General features: G+C 32.0%; 1 non-coding gene across 1 annotated transcript; it reads left to right on the top strand.

The window, feature by feature from the left end:
• Positions 1-1,076: 1,076 nt before the first annotated feature.
• LOC131163175 (small nucleolar RNA R71) lies at positions 1,077-1,184 on the top strand. The gene has a single exon (XR_009138953.1). It is a non-coding gene; the product is annotated as a small nucleolar RNA R71 (small nucleolar RNA).
• Positions 1,185-13,249: the final 12,065 nt, after the last annotated feature.

The following is a 13,249-nucleotide window of genomic DNA, read 5'->3' as shown; positions in this document are numbered from 1 at the left end:
TTTCCAAGATTTCAACATGCTGATTATCCTTGTGCAAAGAAACCAAACGTTGTGGAAACGGTGTAGGTATGGAACATGCATCATTATATGAATTTAAAGTACTCGACTCACCACTATCAAGAGGAGGATTAGCATTTTTACCCGAACTTCTTGCACTATGGGCAGGGTCACCCAAAACCTTACCATTCCTCGAAGTTGTAATAGCTTTCACTGATTTCACATTGCTCCCTTCACCTGAATGCTGAGATGATCAACTGTGCCCTTGTGGATTAGGCTGTGGTTGAGCTGGAAACTTTCCTTTCTCCTGGTTACCCAAAGTGGTGATTACTTTAGTGAGAGTCCCTATGATTTCATTGATGGCCTGGGAGTTTTGGTTGTTGATCGTGCTCTGACTCTACATAAACTATTGCAAGCTAACAATTAGCTGTTGTATGGAGTCTTCCACTCCTCTTCTTTGCATTTGGGGTGGCTGATTTGGAAAATGAGGTGGCCCCAAGCCTTGGCTAGCGACTGCATAAGGATTATACTGACTTGGTTCCTGCGTAGATGGCCCCACTTGGTCATTTTTCCAACTGAGATTTGGATGATTTCTCCAACCTGCATTATATGTATTAGAATAAGGTCTAGAAGAATTCTTAGAAACCATATGCACTGGGTTAGATTGATCAAGCAAAACTTCCTTAAAAGCAGGAATAGTTGGACATGCATCAGTCATATGCCCTGGATCCTCGCATATGCTGCATTTTTCAGAAGATGATGGTAAAACGTGCATTTCATTTACCTTCTTAGGTTCAATGGATTCTAACCTTTTAGACATCGATGCAAGCCTAGCATTCAAATCATCAACTTCTTTCGATTGAAACTTACCACCCGCACCAATACATTTTTGCTTTTCAGATCTATCATACACATCAAAGACATCCTAAGATTGGGCATTTTCAGTCAAGTAATCAAAATAATCAAAAGCTTCTTCAGGCCCTTTATTGAAAAACTCACCATTGCACATTGTTTCTACAAATTGCCTCATCTTTGGTTGCAATCCCTCATAGTAAAAATTGATGACCCTCCAATTTTCATACCCATGGTGAGGACATGCATTTAAGAGATCTTTGAAACGTTCCCAACACTAATAAAATGTCTCCACATCCTTTTGGCAAAAATTCATGATTTGTCTTTTGAAAGCGTTAGTTCTTTGCATGGGAAAAAATTTCTTTAAAAACTTCGTTTGCATTTCTTGCCAAGTCCCAATGGATCTTGGTCTTAAGGAATTCAACCAGGTTTTTGCTTTGTCTTTTAAAGAAAATGGGAACAATTTCAATCGTATTACCTCCTCAGTGCATGTTCTATCCATGAATATGGAACAAACTTCTTCAAACTCTTTAATATGCAAATATGGGTTTTCAGATTCAATGCCATGAAAATAAGGTAACAATGGAATTATCCCAGGTTTAAAATTAAAAGCATTTGCATTCAAAGGTAGAACAATGCAGGATGGGGTGCTGGTCCTAACAGGTTGCAAATATTCTCTGAGTGTCCTATTAAGGTTCTCCATATCATGAGGTTCATTTTCAGCCATGATGCTATGCGTGTCAGATGGTGATTCAAGTGATTCAAGTGAAATAGGTTCACTCGATGATGAGATGGATGAGTCTGTCCTGACTAGTCTAAATGTGTTATCTCTAGCCCAACCAGTCATACAAACTTAGTATAAATGCAATAAAAGCAAACAGGTCAAAGGAGAGGAAGTAGATATCACCCAGGCTGTGAAGACATTCACAGCTCTAAAACACCTCTCTGAAATCTGAGAAACACTTCGATGACACCAATTAGTCCCCGGCAATGGCGCCAAAAACTGGACTCGTTTTGAGTTGTGCTTCCAAGTGCAGAAGTGTCAAGTTGTATCAAGGATGAGTCCAGGATCGTATTCCACAGGGACCATTGAGTATCAAAGTATTTATGCAAGTTTAGTGAAATCCTGTTGCTGAAAAATAGGGTTTGAAAATCTTTTTGGTCTTTTACGATTTTGAAAACAGTAAACAAAGTGAGAGAAGCTTGAGTAGACTATCAAAATGAAACTAAAATTTTATCAATTTTCCAAAAATGTAAATCTAATAACGCAACCAAAACTGAACAGATTAACTGAAACAATTTTACCAAACACTCGAGTTACGGGTTCAACGTCTGTTTGCTTCCATTGTTTACTAATTTCCTAGGCCTTACCCCTTTTCTTGTTAATCCAATCAAGGCATTAAGAAGATGAAATTTTATTACTAACGATCAAGTGGCCACATCCAAACGGAAGAAAATAAGAACTCTTATTACGCATCAACCGAATTTATGTAAAAATAAGTTGATTAAAATCCTAGATTAAATCAAGGTTTTGATGTGTCTAACGTCAACAACAAAACAAGAAGCAAGAGCTAGCGATTTATCAACGATTCCTTCAATTTTCGGTCTTAACCAAATAAAAGTTTAATAATGATATCATAGGATAACTAATAAACCATAGAACGCAAACGACATCGACCCACAACCCGAGTTACCGAACTTAGCCACTCATGCTTGCAATAGAAAAAAAAAACAAGTATGGAAATCCTAGTCTACTTAAGGAAATACCTAAACACGCATTATTAAAGATGGCAACTACAAATAAGGAATTAAAACATGCAATGGAAACTCAATCAAACACACTCACACACATTAAAAATCAAACCCTTGATATGGATTAATAATTCAAACCAAGAACTCGAACAAAAATGCAAACACATCAAAAATCTAAACTTTGAATGATACCGAAAAAATAAAAATACGAACTTTAACAAAACTGAAAAATATGAACTTTGATGTAATTGACCCTAACTAAATTAATTAAATAACTTGGAACATTAAACTAATCTACGGAAAAATATTTAACCGAAAGAGAATAAAAACAAACAATTAAACTTCAATAATAATAAAACACCCTAAATAATATTCGAACTCTAAAAATTCCAATAAACTCAAATAAAAAGTTAACAATATTTGACTGTTTAATTAGTAATAATAAAATAAAGAGTAAGGAATAAAAGAGAGAGAGAGCAGGGAAGGAACAGCTGGAGGAGTGCCATGGAGGTTGGAGTGGCAGCTGCTGTATGGCTGGTAGGCCAAGGGGACTGCTATTTGTCTGCTGGAACAAGGCTGCATGTGTTGGAGTTGGCTACCACGGCTGCTGCAGATGGTGGTGTGGAGCTCGGGTGCTTCTGCTGTGGTGGCCAAGAGTTGGGTTGGAGATTGCAGAGGCTGCTCTGCTATGTAGCTTCTGGTGGAGAAAAGGCCGAGAGTGATGCAGAGCTGGAGCTTCTTGCGATTGTTGGTACAGGGCAGAGGCTGGAGCAAAGGATGCCAAGGAAATTGAAGTTGGCCCGAAGCAGATCCTCGGGCTGTATTGTGACAATTTGAGGGAGTAAAGAGAGGAGGAGGAAAAAAAACTAAAAAAGAAATACTGAAACAGAGAGGGAAACTGGAGAGATAAAGAAGATTAAAGAAGAAGAAGAAGAGAAGAGAAACTCAGAGAAGGAGAGAACCAAGAAGCAAGAAGCAGGGAAAGGAGGTGGTGCGGGGCACAGGAGATACAAGGGAGACAGCAGAGGAGCTGCTGCTGTGTGGGCTATAGCAGGATGAAGGCTGAAGGTACTACTGCAGCTATGGAGAAACAGGGGAAAGAGGAAGCAAAGAGAGAGATCACTGAGGCCAGCGGGAAAGAAAGAAAAGAAAAAAACTAAATAAGAGAAGAAGAAGATGAAGAAGATGAAGACTAGCTACACTCGGGTTCCTTTTAAAAGAAAATTGTAGTGCCCTACCCGGATTAGCCAACCCGACCCGGCCATGCATGGCCGGGTCACATCAAATACCTTTTCATATATATATGTGTATATATATATATATATATATATATATATATTATTTTTCATTTTATTTGTTCTCTATTCATCACAAATCTGATTCTTCTGGAGCCCGTTTCTCGCAAAACTCAAAACTCAAAATTGTAGATAATCCTTTCCTCTTTCTCTAAAAATTTGAATCGTCTCGATTGGAGCTTGGATGGAAAAGTTATGTATGAAATACGAACAGGTGTTGGTTTTAGTTTCTGAAATTTTTCCTGCAACAAAAAAATACCAAAACTTCATAAATAGTGCAATAAAGTTCAAGAATGATGATTTTGGCACTTTATTAAAATATTGGACAATTTTGGACATTTAATTAAAAATATAAACCGTAAAGCCCTGGTTAAGATGCCCAATTACGCAGTTTTGACGTGTAATCAGTTCACCTCTTGGCCAATCATGGATTATGGCTCAATATTTTACCCCTGAGGAATTTCTACCTTTGGCTATGATTACAGACGTTGTCTACTTTGGTCATCCCCCACTATATAATCAACTGAACTTGCAGGCTCAAATCTTATAAAAGCTTATTAATTATAATATCTTGCCTAGGATAAGATCACTTGACCATGTTTCCTATCTTGATTGCTTTGTAATGTGGTCCCTGCTAAAAGGGAAGAAGCTTGACTTGCCAAGCTTAATCCTGAAATGGATGATTTCAAGAGAAGAAGCCCTTAGAGTAATTCTTCCGTGTGGAGGAATTCTAAATCTTATCTTTGACCATCTCGGAGTAACCACACCATCCACCTTGTTTATCAAGCAAACCCATTATGATGTATTTTCATCTACCACAATTAAACAAATGGGGTATGAATGACATGACCAAGGTTGGTTTCACAAAGGTGGTAGGAGATGTAGACAAGCTCTTGAACACAACAAGTTACTCCTCAAGCAGATGACACTCCTTCCTTGTTTGTTGCTTATCAGCAGCAGATGACTAATTTTCGTGATGCAGTAGGTACATGTTTTAGCTCTCTACAATTGAGTTATACTTCTATTGATCAATGCCTTGGCTGGATTGAAAATTATATGGCTGATTCATCTTCTTCACGAGGCAAGGCTCCTATGGAGACAAGCTCGGGTGACAATGAAGTTGACGATGAAGATGATGATGAGGAAGGAACTGATATTGATGATGCATAGTTATTTTCATTCAATAAACAATCTTGGATTGTAATATTTGCATTTGAAACTACTCTTTTATTTATTTTTATTTTTTTTCTTTTAAGGTTTTCACATGACTATCTTATTATGCATGATGATTGTTCACTTTGTGTTTTGGCTATTATGTTGGTCATATGCATTAAAACTTTACATGCTATTCTTGTTATTTTTCTCTTCTTGATTGATGTCGAAAGGGGGAGAGGTTTGGGAAAAACTGGGCATGAAGTTAAGCATAATTGCTGAGCATGAACTTAAACATAATTGAGCATGATGAAAAGTTTGGGCAAAATTGAGCAATTAGCAATTAAGTTGAAATTATGAGCATGAAAATATGACGAGATGATATAATGATATTAGCTTGAGATGATATAATGATATTAGCTTCACATTATACATGATTTAAGCCTAACTTCGTGAATGAAATTCAAATTTTATTGAATATGACATATATTTCATTCAGGGGGAGTTATATTTGATGAATGATGATATCATGATATATGTCCATTGTTGAGTGTTTAATGTGAATTCTGATATGCAATCTCATTACTCTACAAATCTTGTTAACATTATGCTTATTGTAAGGGGGAGCCTTATTAAGGCTTACTCACTTTTTCTCCTTCTTTGTCATCATAAAAAAAGGAGAGATTGTTGCCCTAACAAGGTTCAATCTCATTTCGATGATAACAAATCAAGGGTACTTAACATGGTTGTTTAAGTAAAGTTTTAGGGCTCAAATATATTCATGAGATTAAAGTTCAAGTGTTTGAAAAGAATAAATGAAGCTTGGGCTTAAAGCCATGAGTAATGATGAAGTTATATTATATTGAAGAAAAAGTTCAAGCTAGACACAGTATGGAAGCCAAAGCATGAAGACTTAGTACTTAGAAAGTTTTATTTTATAAAAGTCTCATGTAAGTACTTCACAATTTCAATATGGATGTTTGAAGCTCTTAGGAAATATCATTGACTTAGAGACCTTTTTTTAAACCATGGAAAATATTTTCATAAAGTCTCAAATAAGTTTTACAAGTTTAAAGCTAAGTTTTAAAATCAAAATTTGAAAAACTAAGAAGTAGCAAGAGGACAGGGGATTGGCATATTGTTATGATTATTTATAAGCAAACAGAGTCAAAGTAGGCGATTAACTCTTTAAAGTCCAGTCGACTGACTCGGCACTGAATTTTCAAAATACTCTGAACTAAAAAAATCAGGCGTCTGACCCTCAGGCCATAGTCAACTGAAGGTTATGATATAACTTTAAAATAACATTTATAAAGTTTCCAAAATTGATTTCTTGGCTCCCAAACTAAGAGGAAACTTGAGAAAAATGGTAAGAAACTTTTCTACTCTATAAATATCTGATATTTTTGCAAATTAGATAGAATATACAAGCACATACGAATTATATTTTGAAATCTCACTGCTAAAAGCCTGTTGATATTTTGCTAAAAGCTATATTGTGCTATTGCTGAAATCTTGTTGAAGTTCTGATTCAATTTCATGAATTCCTCAATTCTAAATTAGAACCTTGGTAATATTACTCTAAGTTTCATCTTCTATATTGTATTTTGATTGAAGTATACTGCTTTTGAATTGTAGAAATTTGCTCTAACTGAGAGTATTGCTTGTACGAACAAAAGTTGTTCCTTGTTTCTATTTTTTTTTTTTTTTTGACGATTTAGGATTGTTGGATCATTGCCTAGCGAGAGGGGTGTTCTCGTTAGAGAGGGATCTCCACCTTGAACGGAGAGAGGCTTCACTTCACCTAGTAACAAAGTTGGCAAAGAAAATCCTCACAGCGCGTTGCTTGAGGCAAGGACATAGGCCGCTGACCAAACCTTGTAAAAATTTGGTGTTCTTCTCTTCTTTCCTTAATTTCTTTACATTCTTGCAAGTATATAAATATATAAATTGTGCGTATGCTTATTTAATGGTTGAGAACTTGCTGGATATTGAGGATTTGCTGGAATACTGATTTTGATCAAGGAACTATATTGATTATTCAGAATTGATCCAAACACATAGTTTTTAAATATCACAATTGAGGCAAATCTTGTGAAATTAATTTTTCCACTGAAGGAAAGTTGCAAGGTAATTAAAATTGATCTTCTGAAATTATAAATTGATATTATCATTGTTCATTATTGAAAAAAAAAATTTGATTCTGAAATTTATCTATCAAAGTGCTGAAAGTTGAATTTGTAATATCATATATACTTTGGATTGTTGGTTGTTTTAAGTAAGGTGATTAATACAAATTTGTGATTGTGTGATTGTATGAAATTAAATTGAAAAGGGTTATACTAAACTAAAGTTTCAAAAGAAAATTTTAAAACCCAATTCACCCCGCTCTTGGAAGTACACTTTTATTCTCATATATATATATATATATGGATAATGTAAATAATATTATTGACAAAATAGTCTTAATTTTAAAAAAATTTTAGAATGCCTAAACTGTTCGGATTAAAAAAAAAATCGTTCCATTAAAAGATGAACTAAACTAACATCATATATATTTACACTATAGTAATAAATTAATAAAAGTACAATTAAAATAAAATGTTTTATGATAAAAATATTCCTATATTTTAAAAGCTAAATAAAAAATCATAAAATAAAAAAAATTCAACTAAAATTAGATTAAATTATATTTATAAAATTTAATTTAGATATGTTAAAATTTGATCTAAAAAATAAACTCTACTTAACCAAAAAAAAAAATCTGCAATATACATATATCATATGTAAAATACAAATATAATTTTGGTAAAAATATTCTTATATTTTAAAAATAATAAAAAAAATTCCTAAAAAAATAAGTTCAACTAAAATTAGATTAAATTATATTTATAAAATTTATTTTAGATATGCTAAAATTTGATATGAAAAAAGAAGCTCTACTTGCCCAATTTTTTTTTTGCAATTAATATACATATATCATATGTTGAAGTACAAATATACAATTTTGGTAAAAAACATTCCTCTATATTAAAAGCAATACAAAAGTTCCTGAAAAGAATTTAGCCAAAATTTGACTAAATTTTATTTTAAAAATGTAAATATATAGCTTTTTTAAAAAGATATTATTAAAAATATTTATAAAATTATAAATATATATTTTTTAAAAAATATTATTATCTTTTTAGAAGTAAGATAGTATTTTTTAAAAAATTCAAATTCAATAACATTATATAAGTTTACATTTAAAGATTTTATTTTTAAATATGTCAAGATTTGGTCTTAAAAAATTTTTTTCATCCAAAAAAATAAAATAAATACAATGGTATTATAAATATTAAATAAAATGTGTATCCCAATTTATAAGTTTTGTTGATATCTTCTAAAATTATTGTGAGTATCTAACATCATTTCAATAAATAATAAAATAATTTTTAAAAATAAATTTTAGAAAGAAAATTATAGACCTTGAAGTACCTTCCTAATAACAAAAGTTTAATTTACTTAAAATTTTTTTAAAAAATCATTGATTGATTGTTCAATAAGCAAAAAAAAAAAAAAAAAAAAATAATTAAGAGTTGTAAATGGCAAATCATAAATTAGAAATTGTAATAAAGTTATTAATATTCAGGGGAAGAATTCATATATTGGGATTTTTACAAAAAAAAAAATATTGAAAAATCTACTTGGTTTTGTTTATCTAAAATATTCTGAGTATTAAAATTAATTATTTTCCATAATTTAAATATAAAATTTTGTGTCATACCATTGCTTATATTTTTAAAGATTTTTCATGTCCCTATATTTATATGGTGATAAAAATTATATCATGTTGATGTTTGAATTTTTTAATTTAAAATAAAGTATTAGTTTTTATAAATAACTTTGAATATTCACATTTTAGTATTTGTGACCTAAATTATAACAAAGTATTATTTATTTTATTTATTAAAATATGTAAACTTATTAATAATTATAAAAATATTTATATTATTATTTGCATACAATTATGTGCAACCCATGTGGTATGTTCATTAGTTAATAAGTAATATATGTAAAAGATATTTAAAATGGTCTATCTAAAGCACTAAAGCAGTGAAAATGACTAAAAGAAAGTGTGATAATACTTATAATCTTTTCTTTAATATTTACATGTAGTTTATCATTATTGTAAATTTTAATGCAATATATATAGTTCAATATTTTGACAAAATTAAACTTGATGATGAAAAAATAAATTAGCACTTGTAGATTTAGATACCTTGGATCTATTATGCAAGTTGAAAGAAAAATTGAAAATGATGTAATGCATACAGTTAAAACGGGTTAGGTAAAATGGAGAATTGCTTCAAGTGTGCTCTGTGATAGTAGAATACCCTTAAAATTGAAAAGGAAGTTTTATAGGACAGTTATAAGACTAGCTATGTTATATGGAACAAAATGTTGGGTGACGAAGAAACATAATATCCAAAAAGTAAAAGTTGCCGAGATGAGAATACTTAGATGAATTAGTGGTATAACATTGAAAGATAAATTACGAAATGAATATATTCGTGGTATGTTAAGTGTCACTCTTATAGAAGATAAGATAAGGGAGTGACGACTCAAATGGTATGGACACCTGCAACGTAAGCCACATAGTGCACCTATGAGAAAGAGTGACTTTGTAACTCTCTAGAAAATGATATGTATGGGAATGTAAAAAAAAAATAAAAAAAAAATAAAAAAATAAAAAAATAAATAAATAAGTAAATAAAATTATTATTAATTAAATAATAATATAATATATAATATAATAATATAATAATATTATAATATATATATTTATATATAACATTCTTTAGGAAGGAATTGGTTTGAAATCAAACAGAGGCACCCCCCAAGCGTACTCTCCATCTCTCTCTCTCTCTCTCCACGCTCCATCTCTTTCTCTCTCTAAGATTTCTTCGATGAATTGTGCGCCGATTGAAGAACGGGAAGTATCCCTAGGTTCCAAATTCAACCACCAACATTTTAACCGGAGTGAATTTGTCATTTGAACGTTGTAGACACCACTCCTAGGATAAGGTAAGGAAAATAAATTATGTTAGTTATTTTAGAAATTCAATCGCTTAAATCACGGTATATAATTACTGAAATATTGGATATGGATTTCTGAATAATTTTATGGGTATAAAAATTATGGTTTATTAATTAAAATTATAGTATTTGATTAAATTAGATTTTTAGGAATATTTTGGAATTAGATTAAACTGCGGGAATTTGATCATATTGGTGTTTTTAAATATGTTAGAAATTAAATTTAAATATGGGACGTAAATCATACCCGCGTTTTTGTTAGAATTTAACCGGTTGACGGAAGCGTGTGAGTCTAGGGATGTTAGGATAGTAATTATTCCAGGTTTTAGCTGATTAAGCTAAAATATGTGAATACAGGGATTTGTGCGAATGCCGTAGGCACTGCTTTAGGATCCTTGTAGGCATTTCTAAGTAAGCAAGTAAGGAGAATTAATTATAGCAGATATTTTTGAAAAATTAATTGGTTGATTTAAAGTATGTGAAAATGAGAATATTGTATATGATTTTGGAAAACTATGATATGGATATTTCCCTGTGATTATTATATTATGATTATCAGAAATTGTGTGACATGAGGAATGTAAAATAACAGTTTTCTACTAGGAATGTGATTTATACTGAAATATCTTATTTGCACGGATATATGATAATATGAGATATACTGATGTGTTTTATACATATATGAAGATATGAGAAACCTAATTATGTTTTTATATAGATATGATGATATGAGATTTATACACAAATATATTTTACTGAGAAATGATGAAATGTGATATATAGATATGTTCTTACAGAGAAATGATGAAATATGATATATCAATATACTTTACAAAAATGATAAAGTGAGATATACGAACATGTTTTACACAGAAATAATGAAATGTGACGTACAAATATGTTTTACATAGAAATAACGATATATGATATATACAGACATGTTTAATACAAATATGATGGGAATTATATAGAAATGATGAGAATTATACAGACATGATGAAATGTGGAAATGAGAACCTTGATAGACCAGAGATGTACAGAGAGCATGGTATCGTTGTCCACATATGTGTTAATGCAACCACATGTCGTAGATAGAGTGTGGTAGTGATAGTCGATTGGGCCTATGAAGATTAGATTTCCCCCTCGGGGTCCAAACCAGGATTGGGTAGGCCAATCGTACTACAGATGCCTACAGTTTTGATCAAACTTGGTAGGCCAACCACAGTTAGGTCCCGCCTTCGGTCCACACAACTCAGTCATGTGGTGTCAATACATGACAATGTGATATGAATGTTCTCAAGATGGTTCCTCATTACAGACGCGATAATTGTATATCACGGATGTGGTGAACAACCATGAGTTACAAACGCGTAGTGTTATATACTGGTGGATACTCAAGAGCTAGAACTTGAATATGAGAAATGAAAGCTTGTGAAACTATGTTTATACATACATACATACATATATATATATATATATATATGAGTATACATCCGTATGTTTTTCTTAATTGATATAATTACTTAAATAAATGTGTTATGATATATCAAAACTCATGTTGTCACACACTGTCAATAATTTATTCCATCTTACTGAGAGGTGTCTCACCTAAAATTTAAACATTTCAGGAAATCAGGACAGACAAGTGGAGCGAGCTTCGAGATAGTGGAGATCTAGTACCCTAGTATTCAGGGTAAGTGTTTTAGAGTTGGGGATATGTTCTATATAACCCTATAGTATTTTATGGATTTCTGGGAATGTATATGTATATGTGTCGAGGTTATAACACTCTGTATTGTATATGGGACTCAAACGCTTTATGTATTCTACTGCATGGATAGTATGTTTTGATGAGCAGATTTCCCAGTACCGCACTTCGGGTCAAGTCATGTTGATAAATGGTATCAGAGATGTTTGTTAGATGATTGATTATTATTGTTTATTAATGTATTGAAAAAAATGGTAGAAAATCGGGTCGTCACAGACTTAGTTAATATGAGGGACAGTAGAAGGGGTAGGGGTAGACCTAAAATAACTTGGGAGGAGATAGTGATTAAGGATTTAGTATCCTTGAATCTATAAAAAGAAATGGTACATGATCGCATAAATTGGCGAAAAAGGAATCATATAGCCAATCCCACGTAGTGGGACTAAGGCTTGGTTTTGTTATCGTTGTTGTATATATCGTCCAATGTTCATGTTGCTAAACATATATAACTATGTGGTAAATTTTTTTTAAAGAAATTATGTGGAAAAATTTACACAATTAAATTGGATTGAACTACACTAGATTGAAGTGACTTATTATTATGTCTCCTATTTAAATGGTAACACCTATAGAATAGGTTAACTGTTAATACACCATAATGTCGATTTTTTGAGTTCAATCCTTGTTTTGATGCCGACAAAGCACATGTATTTTATGTGTGTGCCTAGTGTTTTGAACAGGGTTACAATTCATAATGCACACATAGAAGAGGAAGATGGAAACCAAAAAGCTTACATTAACTGGCGTTTTCCACGAAAGACATAAGAGCAAAGAAGAAGACATTTGTTTTGTAATTGTATTGCATTTAATTTTTTATCTTTGGTCTGTAATAATGCACACATTTTCATGATAAGGATGAATGCTCAGATCGACCGTAGATAGACCCTAGGGACCAGCACATTTCACTAAAAATATTTTTCTAAAAATATTAAAATCATATAAAGTTTTTGGAATAGTTTTAGGGTCAAAATCAGGGCAAAAACAATTTGGTCAACCGATGCTAGAGTTTTTGGGTAAAATATTCATTGTTAATGCCCTCAGTCGACCGAACCAAACTAGTAATAACTAGCTTGGTCGACTGAACCACTATTTGTCTAGAAGTCAAAAGTTTGACCTGTGACGATCGACCAAACCTATGGAGTTATAATTTCCACGATCAACAGAACCATTTGGAAGTCAACTTTTTTAGTTTGGATGGTCGACTGTTCTGATATGAATGTATCATTCACGGTCGACCGAACTGAAGCGTGTCTGACACCGAACTACTTGGTCAATCGAACCTTGTAGTTCAAATTGGCCACGATCGACTGAACCCTATGAATGGTCAACCAAACCTTGGCTTAGTAGACCGAAT

Source organism: Malania oleifera, chromosome 8 (genome assembly GCF_029873635.1).
Source record: "Malania oleifera isolate guangnan ecotype guangnan chromosome 8, ASM2987363v1, whole genome shotgun sequence".
Lineage (NCBI taxonomy): Eukaryota > Viridiplantae > Streptophyta > Magnoliopsida > Santalales > Ximeniaceae > Malania > Malania oleifera.
The sequence above is the reverse complement of the archived record's forward strand: the minus strand, read 5'-3'. Positions and strand labels throughout refer to the sequence as shown.